Genomic DNA, 17,672 nt, shown 5'->3' with positions numbered 1-17,672 from the left:
CATGTTACTTCCAGTAAAAAATAGGAACCCAAATGCTCAAAGAGGTTGTGACTTGACCAAGGTCACACAGATAGTAAGTGAAAGAATTGAGATTAAAACTCAGGTCCCATGACTCCAAGTTCAGATGTCTATATTCAGTAATCTTTCCTTTGCATTATGCTATAGCCAATGAATATTAGAACACTAGATTCAAGTCTTGGCTGGGCCTGTGTGACTTTCACCCTCTCTGAATCTGAGTTTTGTCATCTGTAAAACGTTGAATTCAAATATCTCTAAGGCCCCTTCCTGCTGTAAATTTCATGATCCTACCAGTGGCAGAACATTTATAAATACAACAGTCATTTGGTAAGAAGCAGACAGAGAAAGGGCACCTGCATTCTGAGAGATGGAGCCTTAGCCTGCTCAGCCAGATGAATCCTTTCAGAAAACATTCCATGGATGGAATCCTAATCATTCACTAATCCTGCAGTGGACTTAAAGCACATTAAATGGCATCTTCCTTCATTGTCTGCTCCTTCCAGACTTGCCCCCCCCCCATCTCTCCCTAGTTCAACTCAGTTCATAGATCTAGAGGTAGAAAGGAAATTAAAGGCCATTTTGTTCAAGGCCTTCATTTTTCAGATGAGGAAACTGAGGCACAGAGAGGTTAGGCGACTTGCCTAAACAGCTAGTAAGAATATGAGCCAGGATCCAAAAGCAGTCCTTTCTTCTATCCAAGGTGCTACCTAGCTCCACCCAGCTTGATGAAGCTCCCCTTATACCAAATTCAGCACTCCAATTTTGGCTTCATTTCCACAGTACCATTCTGCCAAGTCAATTAGAAAAAATAACCACTAAAGGATTGCTGGAGTGCAATGTTCTATACCTAATAGGGACATGATGATGAAAAATGACATAATCCCTGCTCTCAAGTGGTTTACCCTCTATTGGGTTCAAAGAGTCCAAAATGGTCTGATGGAAGACCAACTATGGGAATCTACATGAATCACAATCCTGGTGAGAAATAGCCAATGGGAATCAGAGGCAAAGGACATTCTCTACCTCCTCTAGGCCATTGTTGGTTTGGGGAGATAATGAGCAGGTGTTAGGCTGGGCAGAGGCTGCCTGTCACTTACTATGTGTGTCACATGACCTTTCGAAACTGTCATTTCCCCATAGCTAAAATGGGGATAGTAATGTTTGTAGAAACTGCTTCACAGGATTGTTATGAGGCTTAAAGGAGATAATGTATGGGAAGCGCTTTGAAAACTTTATAGTACTATATAAATGTCAGTGATTATTTCTGTGCTGGGCTTGATTTATTTTAGGTACATGGGCTAGTGTTTATTTTCAAGGCTACAGGTTCTACAAGGACAGGAGTGGGAGGGAACTAGTGCTTCTCCCATGAGGTCTCAAAGCCTGGTTGGGGGAGAAGGAACAAAGGAGAGGGGTGGTGCTTCCAGGAGGGGAACTGGGGTAGGAGTCAGAAGACTACGATGAAAGAAAGAAGGAAAGAAGGAAGGGAGGGAGGAAAGGAAAAAGGAAGGAAGGAGGAAGGAAGGAAGGAGGGAGGGATGAAAAGAAGAATATGAATGAACCAATGTCCCTATTTCTACCATCTCAGTTTCTAGACTTCTGGCTTATAGCAAATCAGGCTAAGCCCTTTCCCACTCACACCCATTGGCCATATCTTGGCACTGAATTCAACCACCCCTAGTTTTCATTCCCCTTTCTTCTGGCAAAGAAAACAGGAGTCTGATTTTTCCACCCAGGTCACTAGCTGAGCTCCTTCTGACTCCCTGCTTCAAGCCCTTAACCTGTCTTTAAATAGCCTCTTCATTGAGGACTGCTGCTTTTCTCTAACATGTAGAGTTGCTTCAACCTGCCTTGCTAGTGTTCCTTCTAATGCAAAAACACAAAAGAAAACAAAAAAAAAACCCAACCTCTCCTTTCCTCTGCCTTTTGTAACCCATAGTTGAGTCTCTGCCCAGTGATCATAGCCTCCTTGCACATAAAGCAGATTTAGAAGTCCTGGGGAGAGGAAAAGGTGAGGTGGAAGGGGCCAACCAATTATTTCCCTCTCTTGTTCAGGCATAAATTCTTTCAAAAATACATTTTATTGATATCTTCTGTTCTTAGATCACTTGCATTTTGCACTATATCCCTCCTCTCCACAACTCACCTACTGTACCTTAAAACAAAGAATTAAAATAGAAAAAAAATCATTTGAGCAAAACCAAGCAACACAATGAAAAAAGTCTGACATTATATGTGATACTTCATACCTGTAATCCCTCACCTCTGACCACTTTGGGGAGGGGGAGGCTCAGGCATAAATTCTTCCCCAGACATTAATAAATGCCTTACTTGAGCCAATTCACTTGGTAGGTTATGGCCAAGATTCTAAGTTTGCTACCTACAACTTCATAGCTTTGTAGATCGTCACAAGAAGAAACAGGAGAGAATGCAAATGGTACCATGTAACTCATCTGCCTACATTAATAATTCAAAAGAGCTGTTATTTTATAGGGTCACAGTTTTAGGGCTAGAAGTGACCTGAGAGGACATCTAGTCCAACTCTCCTTATTTTACAGAAAAGGAAACTAAAGAACAAAGAAGTTAAGTGACTTGTCCAGGGTCACACAGTTAATGAATGTCTAAGGCAGGATATGAACCCAGGTCTACCTGGGACCAAGCCAAACCTTCTATCCACTTCAATGGGTAATTCCTCTAATGATACCCCCTTCTCACTCTTATGGATAGCCTTACTGCATGACTGTCCCCTCCCTCCCCCAATTTACCACCTGGTGGCCAGCCTTCTGATGTTGAACCTCTCTGGATCTAACTAGTACCTTGCTTTGACAACGGAGACACTTTCCATCACAAGGCCTACAACTAAATACTGTCTGGCTTGCTTGAACCTTCCCAAGTTTGTGCTTTGTTTGCATAGCCTTCTGGCAGTTGGTGATGCAGTAGAGAAAGTACTGGGCCTGGAATCGGGAAGACCTGAGTTCAAATCCTGCCTCAGACATTTACTAGCTGTGTGACCCTGGGCAAGTTACTTAACCTTTGTCTGCCTCAGTTTTTTCAGCTGTTCAATGGGGATGATAATACTAGCACCTACTTCTCACAGTCCTTATGAAGACCAAATGAGATAATATTTGTAAAACACAGTGCTTGGCACATGGCAAGCACTAAATAAATGCAAGCTATTAATATTCTAAAACCCAAAACAAAGGGTGCACTCAAGGGAGATTTTATTATACCCCAGCCCTCTATTCACTGTGCCATGCTGTCTAAAGAACATTCAGAAACAAAGCAGTAATGGCCCCTCTGGGCTCTGTCCTCATCAGAACATATTTGGAGTATTGTGTTCTATCCTTTACAGTCCAAAGATGATTTTCCTTGGCAGAGAAAAACAGAAATAAAGTAACAGTAACAGTTCAGCCTTCTCTCCATCACTGGTTATTAGTCCCACATCCATACTGAGCAGTGGGCCAATTCCTTTTCTGAGCCTCCTCTTTTCCTTTATAAGATCAAAAACATCTTTTTTTATTTCTCAATTTAGATGTCTTTGCTAGACTCAGCTGAAAGGGCAGATGTAGGCTTTATGTAAAGATGAATTTCCTGGTAATTAGGGGCATCTATCAATAATTAGAGACATCCCAAAGTAAAGTGGAGCGCCTTGGGAGGTGGTAAATTCGACCTCACCAGAGATCTTCTTCTTGTGGCCAGATGAACAGTTGTTGGAGATGCTGTTGAGAAGATTCTTGTTCAGATCTAAATTGGTCCTCTGGGGGCCTTTCTAGTTCCAAGATCCTACAAGATTCTGTGATTTTCTTTTCTTTTGGATAAGTCCTGGGATTTCATCATTTTAAGGAACTCTTAATGAGGAACACCCCTTTGCCAGTGTAGATCGGTACATACCCTGCAACTTTAGTGAATTTTAGAGTGGTCTGGGGCATTGAGTTGTTGCTCTCCCAGAGAAATATGACTAGTAGATGACAGGGGTGGTACTTGAAGGCAAGTATTCCTGACTCCAAGGCTAGCTCCCTGCTCACTACCCTGTGACACCTCTTTCTAGGATTCTTGCCCCTATTTGCTTCTTTGCTCAGCTCTAATTGCTCTCCAAGTTACAGAGACCAGACCAATTCAATTGCTAATCATTCATTATGTGGACCGTGAACATTCTTTATTCATTTGGGTTTTCCTATGTGGAATGTTAGGCTGAAGTCTTTTGACTAATCGGCAGGCTTAGGATGTCTTAGACTTTGCTGTGTACTGGTCAGAATAAATCAGTACACTGTCATCTGCCAGTGGGAACACCTAGAATACCTCATTATCTACAGGAGATTCCTCTCTCCTTTGGACTCTGTGTTGGACATCACCCATGACTTCCTCTAGTGGCAAGCACCTTTAAAGACTGTGTGCCTTTCTGTTTTCTGCAAACATCCCCATTAATGGAAAGCACCTCAAAGAAAAAACACCCAGATATTTGGTCAGGAGCATGATTTTTCTATGAGAAGGCCCAGTACCTGAGATCAAAGTTTTGCCTCTTTTTCTGTTGGGAAAACATCTTAGAACTTCTTTTCAGAAGGGGAAATGAATGAACCAAGTTTTCTTTCACACGGAAATGACTTTAGAAAGTCTTCCCCTAGGGAAGGCATTTTATTTAGCAAAGATAAAAAGCCATTAAATATTTTATAACAAATTGGGGCTCCTTCCAGCCTATATCCAAACTAGATCCCTGTAGGATAAAATGCCAGCTCTTCCAACTGGCATTTAAAACTCTCCACAATCTCATTCCAGCCTGTCTTTCCAGGCAATTTGTACATTTATCCTCTTCCCATAATCTATGTTCCAGTCAAATTGGCCTATTTGCTGTTCCCTGTACATGGCATTTAATTTCTCACCACCATGTCTTTGCATGAGCTACTCCCCAGTACATAAAATACTCTTGCTCATCACCTTTGCCTCTTAGAAGCCCTAGATCCCTTCAAGGCTTAGTTCAAGTGTCACTTCTTCCCCTCCTGCTTCCCTTAGGCATTAGTGGTCTCTTGTCCCTGATATTACCTTGTATTTTATTCATTATTCAATCCATCCATCTGTCCATCTGTCCATCCGTCTGTCCATCCTTCCATCCCTCCGTCCATCCGTCTGCCTTTCTGTCTGTCTGTCTATCACTTTTTGTCTGTAAGTGTTACAACAGTCCCCTTACCCTGAGGAGTTTTATTTTTGTCTTTGTAACCTCAACACCTACTAGAGTACAAGGCACATAGTAGGTGCAAGATAAAAAATTGTCATGGTTTGGCTTAGAGTGGATTGTTCTACCCTGGTCAGCCAGGTCCCTCATAGCTTTGTCAGAGCCAGCACCCTGACTGCTTGCTGGGAGACAGAGCTTTCCTCTAATCGCCATTGAGTCCTCACCTATGGGGTTATTGGCTTGTTCATGCTGCTTGATGATTCCAGGTTGTTAGAGAGAGTGGATGATTAGCTCTTCTCCCCAGGAAGCTCTAGATTTCACAGAAGAAAAACCGCTAGTACTCTCTCACAACTTTTTCCTCTGACCTGTAACACTGAGTCTCTTCTGGGATTGGGAGGAGAATTACTGCCTTGACATGGAATTGCAGCTTTAAAGACATCTGTGAGCCTATTTGTCTAGTGGAGTACTCTGAGATCATTGTACTTCACAGAAAGTTAGTCATAATGGGAGCCAGAAATGGGACCATCTTTGAATGGATTTATGCTGGACCCAATTTGGAAGTGTCCATTAGCACCACAAAACAATAAAGAATTTATTACTTCTGTTCTAGTCAGGCAATCTTCCCAAAAGGGGTGGGGGAAGGTTTGGAACCCATTCTGTAAATAATTTGTGCCTTACTTAATAGTGTCCTAGCTTTTAGAGAATATTTGTAAAGTTGGCGCTACTTTCTTGCTAGTTGGGATCAATGCTGCCCATTCATGATTCCCTCATATATATATATATATATATATATATATATATATATATATATAAATATATATATATATATGTGTGTGTGTGTGTGTGTGTGTGTGTGTGTGTGTATGGTGGTAGATTTCTTCAGCTCATATGTAAGTACCAGGCATGGATGGGACAGGGTAGGGAAAAGCCAAAATAATATAAGGGCATTAGGGGGCAGCTAGGTGATGCAGTGGATAGAGCACCGGCCCTGGATTCAGGAGGTCCTGAGTCCAAATCCAGACTCAGACACTTAACACTTACTAGCAGTGTGACCCTGAGCAAGTCACTTAACCCCAATTGCCTCACTAAAAGAAATATAGGGGCATTAGCAGGGTCTCTTCAGAGACTGCTCTTGGCAACCAGTTTTAGTTACCTTCACATGTCTGACTTTTGCATCCCTAACTTCGAATATTTCTTTCTACCTCTTTCTTCTCATTTATTCCTATCCTTGCTCCACTGAAGTCACCTTTGTGGAAGGGCACCAACTCTATAAGTGAGCTTTCTGAGTTCTGGAGTCTAGAGTAGAACTATTGTAAATGTCTGAATCTAGAATGCGTAACAAAGATAGGAGGCTGGATGATGTGGTGGCAAGAGTGCTGTTTTTTAAAGTCCAAAGATGTGGTGTTCAAATTCCAGCTCTGCTCCTTCCTCTGTGTGCATCCTTGGACAAACCACCCCGCCTCTCCAGACTGTACTTTCCCTACCTATAAAATGAAGGTGTTTGATGAGGTGGTCTCTAAGATCAGGGAAAGCAGGACAAGGATTGAAGTGTTGAGCTGAGAGTCAAGGGACCCATCTTTACCAGTCACCAGTTGTGAAACCTTAGGCAAATCATTTAACATATCTGGGTCTTATTTTCCTCATCAGTAAAATAAAAGGGTTGCATTAGATAACCTCTAAAGTTCCTTCCAATTCTAAAGCTAAGATCCATTGAGAGTGAAAGGCTCTTCTGCCTCTAAACTCTACAATACTAAGGTGTTTGGGTAGAATATTATCAGACAAATGGGTGAGGGCAAATTTCCTCTTGTTTCTTTCTTCTCTAGATGAACTCTCCCCCCACCCCAATAACTAGTACCATTCAGTGGAGTGAATTAGTGGCCAGTCACAATAAAAGCTATTCAAGAGGGAGGATCATTATTTTAATTCTCTCTGTTCTTGCCCAGAAGGGAACTTTCATCATTTTTCCCATTGTGGAAATGTCTTCTCTGGCTCCTTGATGCAGTCATATGTCATTGACCTGGAAGATTAGTTTTAGATGGAGCAGAAGGTCAATCTCTTGACACTCTCTTTTCTCACTGGTCCCTGGTAGCCCTAGGCTCCCCATTCCCCCAGTTTTCACCTTTGCATTTATAGGCAACATTTTACATTTATCTCCATTGACCTTCTCCTCTGACATATTTGTACACTCACTTAATCTCTCTGGGGGCACTGGGATCCAAGAAGGCAATGGGGTCACTTTGTGTTGAGGAGAGTTTGTGGGCAGGCAGGGAGCCAGGCTTATGGCACTCCCTATTTTTCAGTCGCCTATAAATTCTAGGTTCCTGGTCTCCTTGCTGGCCCCATGGGCCATATTCTTCTTCCCAGGCAGCTCAGGATAAATGATTGCCTAAAGGCTTCCTACCCATGCTAACTAGGGAGCAGAGAGCTTAGTCAACAAACATTTATTAAACCCTTACTATGTGCCAGGCACTGTGTTCTGGGGAGGGGGGTGGGTTACAAAAAGGGCAAAACATAGTTCCTGCCCTCAAAGAGCTCACATTCTAGTGGGGGATATGACTCAATCACAGTTATAAGGAAGATAAGAATTTTTTTTAACTTTTGGTCAAAGGATTTCAAAGAAGCTAAACCCTAAACTGAAATTAGAAGGGGCAGTTGGGGACTGATTTTTTTTTAGGAGAGAGGTAGTATGGGACAGTGGTGGGAGAGAGAGCCTCTGAGCCAGGAAGACCTGGTTTTCAGTCGCACCTCTAACCCATACTCAATGTATGATGGTAGGCAATTACTTTAGGCAGCTTTTAAGACTTTAAGTTGCAGAGAAGGTGCCAATCAGCATTGGTAGAAGGACTTTGCTCATCTTGGAGTTTCCTATACTCCCTTCCCTCCCTCCCCCAATCACACATTCAGTCTCTATCCCCTTACTCGTTTAAAGAACTGCAAACTAAGCTGTTGTTTATGGTTTTGAAAATATTTTAAGATACCTGGTGAACAGCTTAAACTGGGAATGAGTTTCTGTATTGTCTCTGAGCTGAGAAGTTATTTTCCTACTAGATAGCAAGCTACATGAGGGAAATGCCTTTTTTAGCCTCTGTTATCTCTCCTAGTTTATAGCTCAGAGCTCTGAACACAGTAGCTACTTACTGAATGTCATGGTATTATTGAATCATGAATTCATGCAATAAGACTAGAACCTTGTAATTTTATCTGAGCTGAATGTTTAAAAAATCAATATTTCATTTCGTTTCAGTACTGATTTTGCCTTTGACTCACTTTGACTATAAACCCCCAAGTGAAAAGGACCTGCCCTAATTAGTCTCCCTACCCCCACCTCTTTACCATTTTGACCTCATCACTTCTGCCTGCTGTTTCCAAATTCGAAGATTCTTGGATTCTATGAATCAAGTGCTGAGTTGGAAGGGACCTTAGAAGCCATCCAGTCTGTCTACATCCTCCATGAAAGCATTCCTTCTGTGGCATCCCTGACTGATCACCTCCCCTCCAGTTGTGCCCTTACCTTTTCATGGAGGATACTAAAGAAAACAAAGTAGGTAAAATACTGTGTAAATTGCCATGCACGGGAAACATTGTGATGCAGTGGAGAGAGAGTGAGACGAAGAACTAGGTTCAAATCCTCTGAAGCATACTGGCTGTGTGAGCCTGAGCAACTCACTTAACCTCTCTAAGGTCATCCAAACAGCTTTCTCATACTACTCAATTGCAGAGAAAATGCTGACTCCCATTGTTAATAATGAAACCACAGGACTAGTTCCTAACTTTATAAACCCGTTGGCCAGTTTTTTAATGGCACAGTACATAGAATATTGTTCCTGAAGTCAAAAAGACCAGAGCTCAAACCTTCCCTAAAACACTTACCCACTATGTGACCCTAGGCAAGTCACTTAACCTTTCTGTGCCTCAGTTTCCTCATCTGTAAAAAATGAGGATAACAATAGCCCCTCACTCCCAGGTTGTTTGAGGCCCATATGTAAAACACATTGCAAACTGTAAAGCTGTGTTGTAAGTGCTAGTTGTTGTTGTTGTTGTTGTTGTTGTTGTTGTTGAGCCCAATCCATTTCTGGACAGGCATAAATGTGAATAAGCTGGAATCTTTCTATAAAGTCTGCTTTCCGGTCTTACCTTGGCTATTCTTCACTCCATTCTGCATTGTTTGTTATTGATGAATTATTTTCCAGTTGTGTCTGACTCTTCATGACCCCATTTGGGGTTTTCTTGGCAAATATACTGGAGTGGTTTGCCGTTTCCTTTTCCAGCTGATTTTATAGATGAGGAAACTGAGGTAAACAGGGTGAAGTGACTTTCCCAGGGTCACACAAACTACAAAGTATCTGAGGCCAGATTTGAAATCAGGAAGATGAGTATTCCTGATTTCAGGTCTGGCACTCTATCCACTGAGACAACAGATACCTACTATATACAAGATACTCTACTAGATGCTAAGAATACAATGGAAACATGTTAGTGCCTTAGCTCAAGAAATATGTAAACTATTGGGGGTGGAAGTAGCTTCATACAACATGTTCATAGAGTAACCCAATACAAGGCAGAATGTAGTGAAATCAAAGAAGAGATCTGACCATCGTATATAAGAAAATGCAAAGAGGAGAAACCATTTTCAGCTCCTGTGCTGGGGATGGGAGTGGGGCAGCAGGATCAGAGGAGGCCATGAAATCAGGGGAGGGTCACATCTTACAGAAGCTTTCAGTCTTTTCCAAGGTCTGGCACAATGCTTTACATACAGGAAATGCTTACCAACTCTTTATTAATTTGATTTGGGGGAGGGGCAAACAGGGTTAAGTGACTTGCCCAGGGTCACACAGCTAGTAATTGTATCATGTCTGATGCTGGATTTGAACTCATGTCCTCCTGAATCCAGGGCCGGTGCTTTATCCACTGCTAACCTAGCTGCCCCTGAATTTGTTTTTACAGCTCTAGATCTACCACTAATTTCTATTATTATTATCATTTTTTTTTTTTAGTGAGGAAATTGGGGTTAAATGACTTGCCCAGGGTCACACAACTAGTAAGTGTTAAGTGTCTGAGGCTGGATTTGAACTCAGGTACTCCTGACTCTAGGGCCAGTGTTCTATCCACTGCGCCACCTAGCTGCCCCATTACCACTAATTTCTAAATGGAGATTAGATAACAGGAGCAAGTGCAAATTCCAGGTGTATAATGGACCCACTGGCAAAGCTGAAACCCAGAAACTGGGCAAACAAGTCATGTTATTTCCATACTGCTAGGTCAAGCTTATTACTAGGAGGGGCACGGTACAGGTGAGATAACCTGGGCTGCATCAGATGAGCTCCTGGTATGGGTCAGGTACTTCTAGTTGCTGCTGGCTCTTCCAACCTTGTCTTGTCTACAGGGAATCCTGATCAAGTGCTTTCCTCAAGCTATGAAATCATGCTCCCTACTTCCCTAGAATCTGACCCTCCTGACCCAGGCATCTATCTGGTGAAACCTGCTCTTCAGGACAGTAAGAGACTGGAGTGGTGATCTCAGATACCTTTTCTAACTGAGCACTCCAGGACCCTTCCACACCATTATGAAGGGATTAACATTTAAAGGCATTTCCTAGAGTCTGTTTAGTTCCTCCCAATTGTCTGGTTTTGCCATTGGTATCTGACACCAGGTGGTGAGAGGCACCTCGATATAGTACCTGTAGTACTTGGGCTTCTACTTCCTGCTGAGACACAGACCAGTTGTGACCCCCTGGAAGGTTACTTCTGCTTTCTGGGAAATAAAGGGATTGAATGAGATGTTCTCTAAAGTCCCTTCCAGCTCTAATATTCTATGATTATGGTAATATAGGAGACTTGGAGGAGGGGAAAACACCTTTACAAAATGGGAATATATTCATCTTCCTACTCACAATGCTGCTTTTCATGAAGAAGTGTTTTAGCCTAAAACAGAAGTGTAGTAAATATACCTTAGAAATGTGTGTATACATATACACACACACATACATACTTATACACAAACCATGTAAGACCACACCAAATGTGGGGAGGAAGCACTTCTAAGTACAAAGAGTGCGTGTATGAATGCATGCATGCATGAATGTGTATATATACACACACACACACACAGTGTGTATATATATATATATATATACACACACACTGTGTGTGACTGTATATATACACACATATATACACACACACCTTATACAATATATATACAATACACAGTATATGTATATGCATATATACACAATGTACCTGCATGTACATGCACACATGTATGTATCCACATGGGTGTGTGAACATGCATTGCATGTGGATGTATGGATAAATACATGTACACAGGTACACATGTACAAACATGTGTGTATCCTTTTTTTTTTTTTTTTGCAGGGCAATGAGGGTTAAGTGACTTGCCCACGGTCATAAAGCTAGTAAGTGTCAAGTGTCTGAGGCTGGATTTGAACTCAGGTCCTCCTGAATCCAGGGCCAGTGCTTTATCCACTGTGCCATCTAGCTGCCCCGTGTATGTGTATTCTTGACCATTATAAAGCTAAATTCTTGCCAGGTACTTTGTTTAATACTGCTCCTGTCTATCCCAGGGCTCTGGTTCTATCTTTCCCTGCTTATTTTCAGCTCAGCAGTAGTTGGAGTCCAATTGTTAAATGCCACATTAACATTTCCTTATTATTATTAGGAACTACAATGTTTCAACTAACTCTCAAGTTATCTGAGGCCTCATTTCTTTCTCCTATCTTGCAGAGCAATCAGCTTCTGCTCAGCTCTTCCCATTTTCTATTCTCTGGGCTAAGCTGCCTTCTATACTTAACTCGAGGCACATGATATCACTAGGTCTGACCTCTCAGTTACTTCTAATTCTTTCTAAATCTCTCTGTGAGGGCATGGCTCACAATAGGTCAGCATTTTCTCACTGTACAACTCAACCTTTCTCTTTATTCTAAGGGAATTCTATATAGATGGTGATGTCTTTTCAAACACCTGCCCTCAGCCTCCCCTGACCTTCATCCTCATCAAAGCCACAAAGGAGGATGATCATACCCTAGATCTCATTATCTCCCACAAGTGTTTAATTTCTGTTTTCAAAGGCTCTCAAATTTTTCTCTTTGACTATCGTCTCCTATCATTACATCTCTGTGCGAGCCTCGCTCCACCTAAACCTATTTGTTGTCATTGCTGCTAATCACTAGCATTTATATAGTGCTTTAAGGACCTCAAAATACATTACGAATTTTATCCTATTTGATCCTCAAAATTCCCCTGAGAGATAGATGCTATTATTATCCCCATTTTACAGAAGAAGAAACAGAGACAGATAGAGGTTAAGAGACTTGCCCGAGGTCACACAACTAGTAAATATCTGAGGTCACATGATCTCAGGTCCTCTTGATTCCAAGTCCAGTGACCTCCAGTCCCTTCATCCTTCAGTGTTATTCTAGGTCACTTCTAGTTCTAGACTTTCTTTTCTCTTCCCATTCTTGACCTGATAGTTTGCTAGTTTCACTTCATACTGCCCCCTGCTCTCAAATCCCCTGCTTCCTTGTCCTACTACTTTCAATGCCTTGCTAAACCCCAACCTGGGATGACTCCTGTAGTCTGTTTTCTCTGCTCCTCCTCATGAGCTGCTGAACCGTGGTGGAGTCACATAGCCTTGCCATCTATGTCCACTAGAAATTTGTCTAATTTAATATTAACTGAGCCTTTGTTACCACAAGGGAATATTTTTACTCTTCCCTAATAGACTTTTTTTTTTTTTTGCTTTTCTCACAGCAGCTGTTCTAAAACTTTTCTTCTCTCAACCTGTTCTGCCTCCTTTCACCCTGCCCTCTCAGCAAATGATCTCCCATAATACTTTACCAGAAAAAAAATGAGCTAATTTGCTCTAAACATCCTCTTCTCTACTCCACATCTCAAAAATCCCGAGGCATGGTCTTCCATTCTCTCTTCCTGTCCTTCAGTCTCTGATGAAAGGGTGGCTCTTTCCCCCGCCAAAGCTGACCTCTTTACGTGTATTCTCTCAAGCCCATCCCTTTTTGTCTCCTCTGGCAGACTGTCTCAGTGACCATTCCTTTCCCCATCTTGAATCTTCCTTTCTTTCTACTAGCTCCTTCTCTGCTGCTTAAAAAATTTCTCATTTCCCCCATCCTTAAAAAGCCTTTATTTGGCCCTGCCAAAAAATAAGTCCATGGAAGACTAAACTTATTTCTATTTTTTTGGACAGGTTAACTGTGAGAAGATTGTGGGCGAGGTACTAAGAAGGAACCTAAGCCTTCAAAGGATCAGAAGTCAGGCAACTTTTTACACGGGTATGCAAACATGTAGTTCTTCAGCCCTATGGGAGTTGGGCATGGACATCCAGTGGGATGTGTCACCCAGTCAAGAAAGGAGATCTCTGTGTCTCTGCCTTCATGTATCTGATCATTGTTGCTGGTTAGATTGACAGTTACTGAATAGGAGGGGGACTTTAGGGACAGTCGATTAATGCATGGTCTGGACCCAAACCTTAATTCTGCCCTCCCCCTCATGGACCATAAGGGCACTGTGATTAGGAACTATTGCTAACCTTGCATACCTGGATTAGATGGAGATTGCTAAACTGATTAAGATCAGTAGAGCAGTGCATTCTTTGCCTAAATACAGCTGACTTAACTGATACTGGGTACACAGGAACTTCCTGGTATGTATGTAGGCAGGTCAGTTGGTGGTCACTTCTGTTAGCTAGGGCCTAGTAATAGGGCAATCCTCAGTTATTAAACTAGTAGGTGAGAAAGGCAAATAAAATTTATCTAGATTTTAGTAAATCATTTGATGCAGTATCTCATACTACTACTGTGAAGAAGATGGAGAAATGTAGAATAGGTAATAATTCAATATAGGGATTTGGACCTAGGTAAGTAGTCAAGCTCAAAGAGTATCTCTAATGGCATAATATCACCTTGGCAGAAGGTCTCCAGTAGAGAGCCCCAGGTATTTGTGCTTGGTCCTGCATATATTAAATTTGTATCCATGCCTTGGGAAATGACATTGATGATATGTTCATCAAATCTACAGATGAATGAAACAAAGCTGGGAGATAAAGATAGCACAATGGATGACAGATTTAGGATTCAGAATGATCTCAACAGGCTAGCACATTGAGATAAATCTAATGAGATAAAATCCAGTAGGGTTGAATGTAAAGTCTTACACTTGGTTTAAAAAAATCCACTTCAGAAGTACAGTGTGGCGGAAGCAAGGCTGGATAGCAATTTGCCTGGAAAAAAAAAGATCTAGGAGTTTTAGTGGACTGCAAACTCAATATAAACCAGAAGTACAATGTGGAAGCCAAAACGTTTATGTAATCTTGGGCTATATTAAGAGGGATATAGCTTGCAGGAGTAAGAAGATCATAGTCCTTCTGTACTCTGCCCTAGTCAGCCCACATTTGAAGTATTATGTTCAGTTTTGGTTACCACAGTTGAAGACAAGATAGAGAGAGCCCAGAGAACACCCAGGATGGTGATCGACCTTGACTCCATATCATATGAAGACTGTTTGGGATATTTAGCCTGAAGAGTAGAAGATTCAAGGATGGGGTAGAGATGATAACTGTCTTTAAGTATTTAAAGGGAAGTCATGTGGAAGAGAAATTAGCTTATTCTGTTTGAACCCACAGGGGTGAACCAGGAGCGAAGGGTGGAAGAAGATGCAAGGAGGTGAATTTAGGGACATATCAAGAAAAAACTTACTAATAATTAGAGCTATTCAAAAGAGGGGGAAAGTTATCACCTCAAGAAATAGTAGATTCTCTCTCATTGGAAGTCTTCAAGCAAAGGTTGGTGACTACTTGTCAGGTTTGTTGTTGTTGTAGGAATTCTATTCAGGTATAGGTGTAACTAGCTAGCCTCTGGGGTCCCTTCCAGTTCTCAACAGCTATGAATCAACCATCCCTTCAGGCTATTGTCCCTTATCTAGACTCTCATAACCAATCTTCTGGAAAAAGCTGTTCTTTTTTTTTTTTTTTTTTTTTTGGCAATGAGGGTTAAGTGACTTGCTCAGTCACACAGCTATTAAGTGTCAAGTATCTGAGGCTGGATTTGAACTCAGGTCCTCCTGAATCCAGGGCCAGTGCTTTATCCACTGTACCACCTAACTTTCCCCAAAAGCTGTCTATTCTTGTTACCTCCTCTTACTCTCCTCTTCCTCACTTCTCAGTTGCAATCTGGCTTCCAACTGCACGATTCAATTGCAGCTTCTACATCTAAAGTCACCAATGATCTGTCTCTTCATTGTTAAATTCAATGGTCTTTTCCCAATTCACATTCTTTTTGACTTCCTTATAGCATTTAACTTTGTTATCCATCTTCCCCTCCCAAACACTCCCTCCTTTTGAGGTTTGTGTGACACTGCTGTCTTTTTCTCCTACTTATCTGGCTGATCCTTCAGTCTCCTTTGCTAGATCAGCATCTATGCCCAATCCCTAAATTGTAGATATGTTCCAAGGCTCTATCCTGGACCCTCTGCTGTTTTTTCCCCATACCCTGTCTCTCTATATTATCACCTCCCCTGGGTTTAATTATTATCGCTCTGCTGATGACCACTACATGTATATATCCAGCTCTGTTCTTTCTTCTGAGTTCCATTTCCACATCTCCAACTGCTTACTTGGCATTTCAATCTTATACTCTTTAGTCATCTCAAACTAAATATGTCTAAAATAGAACTAAATCTATTTCCTCCAAAGCCTATACCTCCTCTTACCTTTCTCATTTCTGTTAAGGGCACCACCATCCTTCTAATCATCCCTGTTCAGATCCTCAGAACTGTTATCAATTCTTCATTTCTTCCTCACATTCTCATATCTAATCAGCTGCCTTATCTAATTTTATTTGTCCCATAGATATCTTAAACTCAGCATGTTCAAAACTGAATTAATGATCTTCTACTTCAAATGCTTTCCTATTCCTAACATCTCTATTACTGTTGAGGGCACTACCATCCTTACAGTCATTTAGGCTTCATCCTTGTTTCTCCCCCACCCCTGCAATCAATCTGTTGTCACATCCTGTTGATTTTTACCTTCACAACATTTCTTATATAAGTCCCATTTTCTCCTTTCACACTGACACAATGCCTTGATTACTTCAAGTCTTTCCATACTCCAGTCCATCCTTCACTCCTTTCACTTCTCAAAATCCCCAATTCTCTTTCAACTCAGTTCAGTTGCCACTTCTTACATGCACCCTTTCTTTTTTTTAATTTAATTTAATTTATTTATTTAGAATTTTCCCTATTACATGTAAAAACAGATTTTCACATCGATGTTTAAAATTTTGTGTTCCAAATTCTCTTCCTCCCTCCCTTCCCACTGCTTTTTAAGATCTTAAGCAAATAAGTTATATATGTGTAGTCATGCAAAACATTTCCACATTACTCAAGTTGTAAAAGAAAACAGACAAAAAAAACTTTAGAAAGAGGAACTAACAAAAATTATACTTCAATCTGTATTCAGATACCATCAGTTCTTTCTCTGTAGATGGATTGCATTTTTCATAAGTCCTTCTGATAGCATCCTACTCATCATTTCTTACAGAACAATAGTGTTCCATCCTAATCTCATCCCACAGTTTGTTAAGCCATTCCCCAATTGATGGGCATCACACACACCCTTTCTTAATCACTCTGATTTCATCTATCTCTGTCATCTCTCTCTGGACAGCTAGGTGGCACAGTGGATAGAGCACTGGGCCTTTAGTCAGGAAGTCCTGAGTTCAAATTTGATCTTAGACCCTTCCTACCTGTGTAATCTTGAAGGAATCACTTTACTTCTTTCCATCTTAGTTCCTTAACTACAAAATGGGAGCAATAGAAAGGTTGTTGTGAGAATCAATTGAGATAATATTTGGAAAATGCTTAGAACAGTGCCTGGCACATAGTATATACTCCATAAATGATTTTTCCCTTCCCTCCCCACCCACCCCTTATCAATCTATCCGGCCCTGTGAGTGTTATTTTCTAATGCTGCCCTCATCAATCATTTGTCCCTTCCCTAGTACTCATAGTAAGTGTGCTTAGGCTCTGAGACTGGGAGTGGGCAAAAGATACAGCTGACATTCTGATTCATACACTCCTGCCCTTGGCCTCTGGAACTATAGAAGGAAAAATTCTTCTGTTTGAGGGAGAGTAGACAATTTCCTTTCTGCTAGCCCCTTTTCCCTGGGGCAGCAAGGTGGCACAGTGGGTAGAGCACAGGCTTTGAAGTTGAGAGGACCTGAGTTCAAATCACTTCAGGCACTTATGAGCTGTGTGACCCTGGACAAGTCTCTTAACCCCAATTGCCTTAAAAACATCCAGGGCCAACTCCACTTGTCCTGATATATATCTTGCCATGGAACCCAGATGACTGTGGAGGAGAGAGTAAGGTTGGTGACCTTGAATAGCCCTCCCTCACTTAAAATCCAATTCAGCGCAAGTCATGACATCACCCTGATGTCATGGTCCTCTTTAAGAAT

This window comes from Dromiciops gliroides, chromosome 2 (genome assembly GCF_019393635.1).
Source record: "Dromiciops gliroides isolate mDroGli1 chromosome 2, mDroGli1.pri, whole genome shotgun sequence".
Classification (NCBI taxonomy): Eukaryota; Metazoa; Chordata; class Mammalia; order Microbiotheria; family Microbiotheriidae; genus Dromiciops; species Dromiciops gliroides.
The sequence above is the reverse complement of the archived record's forward strand: the minus strand, read 5'-3'. Positions refer to the sequence as shown.